The following is a 7,555-nucleotide window of genomic DNA, read 5'->3' as shown; positions in this document are numbered from 1 at the left end:
ATAAACCATAATTTAATATTTTATATGCAGATTTGAACCTTAGAAATATCTAACTGGCGATGTTGTACTTGGTTGTATAATATATCTACATGATACATCAATAAATGAAAAAAAAAAACTGAGCCAGAAATTGAATTCAGGATCTTCAAGAGTACGCACCAGGGCGCTTGCCTCATGTATTGTGATGATGTTAGATGTTTCAGATTCCATTATGGCTTGAAAACATTCTAGCAATGGCTCCTTCTTCTCATGAACAACATTTATGTTACTGTTCTTATTTTAAAACTCCATCTTGTTGCCCCAGCTGATGGAATTTTCTTTGAAACACATTAATCTAATACAGACTGTGTGGAGATCGAGAGAAGAAAGCAGGGATACTGGATAAATTAGCAAAAGATATACGAGCTTTGTAGGCTATTTTGTTTAGCGGCTCTTTCCATTATGAGATTCAACTGATGGGCACTTAATTTCACATTTCTCCTGAATTGTTAAGGTACTGAATCGAATAGACTGTAAATATTGTACAGAATTAAATATTGTTGCACTTGTTATACTCACAACATTAAAGAAAATGTATTTAAAACTGCGAGCTACTGACAAACTGCTGCAAATTTTGCAGCGCCTGGAAACTCTGGATTCACGGCGAGGGGCTAGCAGGAGGAGGGGTAAAACTAATGCGCAAAGCATCCGAGACGAGACTGGCAGCTCCAGGGGAGGAAGTGGCTTCACCAATTCGTCCTTGTCTCTCGTTTCGCTTTGGCAGCACCAGGGGAGGAAGTGACTTCACTAACGATTGCGTGCATGTCAATGAGAGAGAATTTTTTTTTTTTTTTCAATTCGAGCAGCTAAATAGAGACTGTATAATTTTTAATGTATTTCACAACATAAAACGAGACAAGAGCCACAAATGTCTGGGGGTGCTGCAGCTCCGCAGCCTCCCTTCGAAAGCCGCCCCTGTTCACTTCCTATGTGAAGTAAAATGAGATGCCTACATTTCCAAGTTGGATTTTTCAACCCGGTAGTCAGCCCTGAAAAAATGCCTGTTTTTTTTTTTATGGTAGAATCTACCCACACTTTAGAAACAGCATAAACTTCGTTGACCCAAGTCTCGTCAAGAAAATATAACTCGTCCCTCTCGTCTATATTCTAGTATTTTCCTCAAATGCTTTCTACATCACAATAATATATCTTCGCGGGCAACAATAATGTTCTTTCTGTTTCTTTGTGGAAACTCAAACACGATCTCCCGCAGAATATTGTGAAGACTTGTCTTCTTGAAGTTCGGCAAGTCGAGAGCACTATTTATAAAACCCATTACATTATTTTTTTAGGTGGCTTGTACATTAAAAAAAGAAGTGTTGCACTTTACGACGCACTGCACCACTTACAAACTCGTCACATTGCATTTCTGTCACAGATTTTCTGCGTTTAAGTGTTTTATCCGGTGTAGATAAATGACTTTATTTATCACTTCACTGCGTGCAGAGTCAGTGCTTGGTTAAGAAACATCAGTAAACTCTGCCGTCAAATTCACTATGTCCTGAATGCTTTATGTTGGATACTTTTCACAGAATTTACTGAAAACTCATTTACAACAATTTTCTTTCGTCACTTCTCAACGTTTTTTTTTTCCCGATGCTTATAGAGGATTCCACTCAACATTGAACATATGGAGGTTATTCCATCAACTTTTTATAGCCTAAGTATTTTTCTTGAGAACTGGGAATTTTATTCGTTTCATTTAATTCATAGAACATAATTTCATTCAGAACTAGATCGATTTCGTGTGCTAAACTTGTGTACCTCTAAAATTACCATATATTTAATTTATGAATAACGGGGTAACAGCTAAATTGAAGGAATATTCTTCCGCTCTCTTGCTGAAGATCTTCGCTGGAAACTTACGAGACAAATAAGGGTGGTCTAAGATTTCATACTGTTAAAACACGCTTATTTGAAGAAGTACACAAAATTTAACTGTCAGGAAAACAATAAAGGCATTAGATATGTATCTTAAGTTTTTCTTTGTTTATAGTATGAAGTTAATAACGGAAAAAGTGTGCTATACATAATCCTAAATTTGTATTGTAAGTATTTCTTAACTTTTTTTAATAACGGAAAACGTGTGCTGCACATAATCTTAATTTTGTATTATAAGCACTCCGTAACATTTAATATCGGAAAACGTGTATTGCAAATAATCTTAAATTTGTATTATAAGCGCTTCTCAACATTTAAATAACGGTAAACGTGTGCTGCATATAATCTTAAGTCTGTATTATAAGCACTTCTTAACCCAATAAAATAACAGTATTATTATTATTATTATTATTATTATTATTATTCAAATACTTGGGGTGTACTATAAGCAGTAACATGAGCTGCTGTCAAGAAGTCAAAAGGAGAATAGCAATGATAAAGAAAGCTTTTAATAGAAAAAGGACCTCTGAAGAAAGAATTAAGGAAGGGACTAGTGAAGTGCTTTGTGTGGAGCGTAGCATTGTATGGGGCAGAAACAGGGGCGGCTCGTCCATAAGAGCTGCAGCACTCCCTGCTATGAGAGGAAAATAAAAATCATATTTATTTTAGAAGAATTGTTACGGCTTTTATTGGTAAATTGCTATATATTTCATCTGGCCGGGAATGTGTACTATTATCTTACGCATTATCTTTTTGCGCGTCGACTGTACTGGAATCGACACTGTATTCAAAGTCGTCCTGGGATCTGCAGGGTGGAACAGATCGTAGAGAGTGTGTCTTGCTTGGTCAGGGGGTAGAGAGGTGAAGGGAAGCAGAAAGAAACTGCCGCTGTTCAAAACCCATATTTCGCTGCAGTGGCTTGCAGAGCCAGGCCATAAGGGAAGATCTTTCCTCCACTCCCACATCGCTATTGTAATGCTACGTCCAATGGATTCTCTGTTCCCTTGAAACTTAATGGCAAAATTTTTATTTTCTCTTCACATACTTATTGTTGTAGAATCTTAATATAACGAAATTAATATTCTCTTTTGCTTTATTATTACGTATATATCCAGCCTCCAGGAGAACCTAATAGGATTTGCCGTAACTCAAAATGATTGCACGAATAGAATCCTTTTGATATAGCACGTAAAATACGAAAGAGACTTCTTTTCCAGTTTTAGAAAATTGTTGACCATCAGTATATCTGAGTGTTGCTTTGGTGTGACGTCTTAGTACCGTAACGTAACCAGTGCAAATTTGCTAACATGAGTGTGTGAATTACAGAATATTAATTTTATTTTTCTCAACTTTCCCTTGCGAAAAAAATTGATGTAATGAAGTGAAATTAAAGGGTCGTCAGTTACCCGACTTAAATCTTACTCAAGCTTCATCCAGCCGAAATAGTGCATATATGTAAGGAAGTACAACAATGAAATTTACACATTTGTGGTTACGTGGATGTGAACAAAATAAATTCTGTATTTCGTTTTCCTTGCTTCCTCTTCGGTGGTGATACTGCATAGACTAGGAGAGGAGCGACAGATTTAGGACATTTGCCCCTAAAAATTAAAAAGCACGAATCTTCGCAGTCTCACCTGAAAAATGTTGTTTCATTGGCTATGTTAGGCAAAACTAATATTGCTGCGCAATTAAATGAAGCGAACAGAACAAACATTCTCAAACATAATCAAGAAGTGAGAAAAAATTGTGAAATTATTTAAAAAATATTGATTGTATCAAATTTTGTGGCCAATATGAACTTCCCCTTAATGGACAAGATGAAAAAACGATTCGAAGGACTCTGGTGTATTTCGTGGATTGCTACATTTCGTGAGTAATCTAAACGAGCCTCTCAAAAATCATTTGGAACATGCCACTGTTTAAAGGTAATTCTAAAACAATTCAGAATGAACTGGTAGATTGCGTGTTGAGTGTCTGCCGATCTGAAATTCAGACTGAAATCGATGGTATTAGTTTTTTTAGCGATTATGGCAAATGATGCCACAGACATTTCCCAATTAAGTCGATATGTCGATATGTAGTGCATTTATTTTTGTCCTATACTTATTAGTAATGATATCAAGAAATGAAATTTGTATGTACCAAAATCTACTGCAGCTCCCACAATCCACAAGTTCACGAGCCGACACTGGGCAGAAACATGGACATTATGACGAAGTGAAGAGAAGCGAATAGAAGCATTTGAAATGTGGATATGGAGAAGGATGGAGCGTGTGAAATGGACAGAATAAGAAACGAAGCTGTGTTGGAAAAAGTGGATGAAGAAAGAATGATGCTGAAACTGATCAGAAAGAAGAAAAGGAATTGGCTGGGTCACTGGTTGAGAAGAATGTGACTTCTGAAGGATGCACTGGAAGGAATGGTGAACGGGAGAAGAGTTCGGGGCAGAAGAAGATATCGGATGATAGACGACATTAAGATATATGGATCATATGCGGAGACAAAGAGAAAGGCGGAAAATAGAAAAGACTGGAAAAAGCTGGGTTTGCAGTGAAATACTTGTCCTTGGGCGGAAGACTATGAATGAATTATTATTATTATTATTATTATTATTATTATTATTATTTGTAATTGCAGTAACGTTTTAGGTCCCTAAAACTGTATTTTAATGCATACTTTCGATTAATATGGAGACTAGTTGAGGTGTATAAAAGTTGGTTAATGGCCTAAATATCCGAAGTCTAGTTATATTGTATATGAAATATAATGTATGTTTTTGCAGACATCATTAAGACATTAATATGTCTTTTTTTTTATCATGTTGTGCGATAGACTTTGCTAGAACGCTGTACCTATTAGGAAGATACTATACCTCACTCATTGTACTAACGGAGGTCTCTCGCGGCAAGAGTGTACTAGCCAAGACCCGTAAGACCAATGCTTTTTTCTTAAGGTGGGATACTCTATAACATATTCTATGCGAGCAATCATCTTGCAAAATTTCCGCCCGCTCATCTGCCATCCTTCCATAGCATTTTATGCGCATGCGTTGCATGCCAGAATTTTAATATGTTTAATAATTATGAATTTATGACAGGTTTTCGTAATTATATAATTAAACAATGTTTCAAGTTGCTTTAAAAATTATTCTTATGATTGTATAGAAGTCATAGGTCGATTTCGCGAAATATACAGCGAACTACATTTTCACCTAGGTATGCCAAATAGCACAAATGTAAGGTTCCTTCAGCCAATGTCATCTTACTCATACACGTGCATTTGTTTACATGACAACATATTCTAAGCCCGGAATTAGAATAGCTATAGACACTTATAGAAATATGTTAACTATATTTTCCCCAAGTATAGTTGTCATGGAAAGTAAGTAGAGGTTTAATTGGAATAAGTTTCAATTACGTCATTTTCCTATAATATGGAATATATTTCATATAATGACGTCAGTATTACAGTCACAATGGTAAAAAAAGTGCCAAATAATTGTAAAAATTATTGATATAATAATAACAACAATAGTGTAGGCTTTATTATCATTTCTATCTTGCTTATTGCTCATATTTTGTTTATATTATTCAATTATATCCTCATATATCAGCTGTGGACAGAAATTTGATATATTACTTTTTATGTCTGAGCTCACTTCTGCCACGTCTACGTTACAAATTCTGAATTCCTTGTTCCTGTTCCACTGTCTTTTCATTCCAGATCATTATTTCGCTGCCTGTTAAAAATTGTTAATATTTATTGTTCGTATTCGTCGTAAGTAGCCTACATAGAAAAATACATTTATTAAATATATTCTTTAATTTGATTTGAACAGAAGTACTTACATATAAGTTATAAAACGTAGGCAAAATAATAATAATAATAATAATAATAATAATAATAATAATAATAATAATAATAATAAAGAAGATTTAAAGAGAAAAAGCGTTTGAGAACTGAAGCTAGAAAAAACATAAAGGCAAAGGCTTGCTCTTATACCAACAATATTCCCCGGCCAATGAGTGGAACCGGAATCACAAGGGTCTTTCCTGTAGTGAGTGGAGGGAAGCGATCAAGATGAATGCGAACGTATCAGCTGTGAGTAATGTACCTGGCAGGTCTTTGGGCAGTAACCTCTGTCGACGTTGCGACAGGAAGGTTGAAACCCTTGCCCATGTCCTGAGGGCCTGTTCACATGGTGAACTTCTACGAAATACGCGGCATCATACAGTAAGATCTATAATAGCAACTGCCTTAAGGAACAAAGGTTATTCAGTACACGGCATATCCAGTGAGGGCAGTAATCGAAGAATCGACATAATTGCATTTAAATCTCCCCCTCTTGAAAGTTACATCATAGACCCTACTGTGAAATTCGTATCGCACGAACACCAGCCAGAAGATGTACACGAGGAAAAAAGGAATATATATTAACCGTCCATCAGTTTTTATACAGACAAATACCATCTGGAATCCATCGTCATTACGGGACTAATGATAGGAGCCCATGGGACCATACATCGGTTCCTAGTCGACTTCTGGAAATATTTTGGCCTGCATAAAGATATTTTAAGAGATCTAACAATTGCAGCAATCAAAGTATCTATAGCTAGTTTCAGGCATCATACATATGGACCATGACTAATACGCATCTCCTTGACGTTACTTCGTTTAATATCATGTGTTTCAATATAATTTCAAATTGCTATTTTTCACTCTAACAACAACGTATCACTAAGCCTCATGACATTTACTCTATTTATTGTATCATGATACTCTTTGTCCATGGCAACCTGTAGTGGTTACAGGAAGAAATAAAATAAAATAAATAAATGATTATTTTTATGTTGAAAACTGAAATGTAAAAATCTTTAGGCTATATGAGAGTTATGTCAAATTTCTCACGAACTGACAATTTAATGTTCTTTAGATACGTTTGCTTCAATTTGTTTGACACGTTTTGTTGCTGAGACTGACGTTTCTTTTTGTTTGCTATTAGGATACTCTTCTTGTTCGTAAGATGTTTAGATAAAGAACACCAGCATTTTAAAAATATAACTTCTTCTGGTCTTCGGTTACTTTTTGATAAAACTATAGTCTACATTATCCAAACCCACACATTTAATTCTGACAAATTCCTTCGATCTGAGGAGGATGAGATGTATGCATTCCCATGAGTTTAAAAATGACTGATTCTTTTTATATTCATTCGGTTCTACAGTCAGTGAATGTTTACATCCGCCACGCACCATCAGCTGCAACAATAGACACAGCCGCCAACGCCCATGCTCCATCGGCGGAAACAACAGTCACAGCCGCCAACGCCCACGCTTCATCGGCGGAAACAACAATCACAACCACCAACGCCCATTCTCCATCGGCGGAAACAATAGTCACAGCACGCAACGCCCACGCTCCATCGGCGGAAACAACAGTCACAACCACCAAAGCCCATGCTCCAGCGGCGGAAACAACAGTCACAGCCGTATACGCTGAAGCTCCATAGGCTCAAACAACAGTCACAGCCGCCTAAGCCCATGCTCCATCGGCGGAAACAATAGTCACAGACACCAACGCCCATGCTCCATCGGCGGAAACAAGTCACAACCACCAAAGCCATGCTCAATCG

This window comes from Periplaneta americana, chromosome 1 (assembly GCF_040183065.1).
Source record: "Periplaneta americana isolate PAMFEO1 chromosome 1, P.americana_PAMFEO1_priV1, whole genome shotgun sequence".
In the NCBI taxonomy this organism is placed as follows: domain Eukaryota; kingdom Metazoa; phylum Arthropoda; class Insecta; order Blattodea; family Blattidae; genus Periplaneta; species Periplaneta americana.
Note: the sequence above shows the minus strand (reverse complement) of the source record.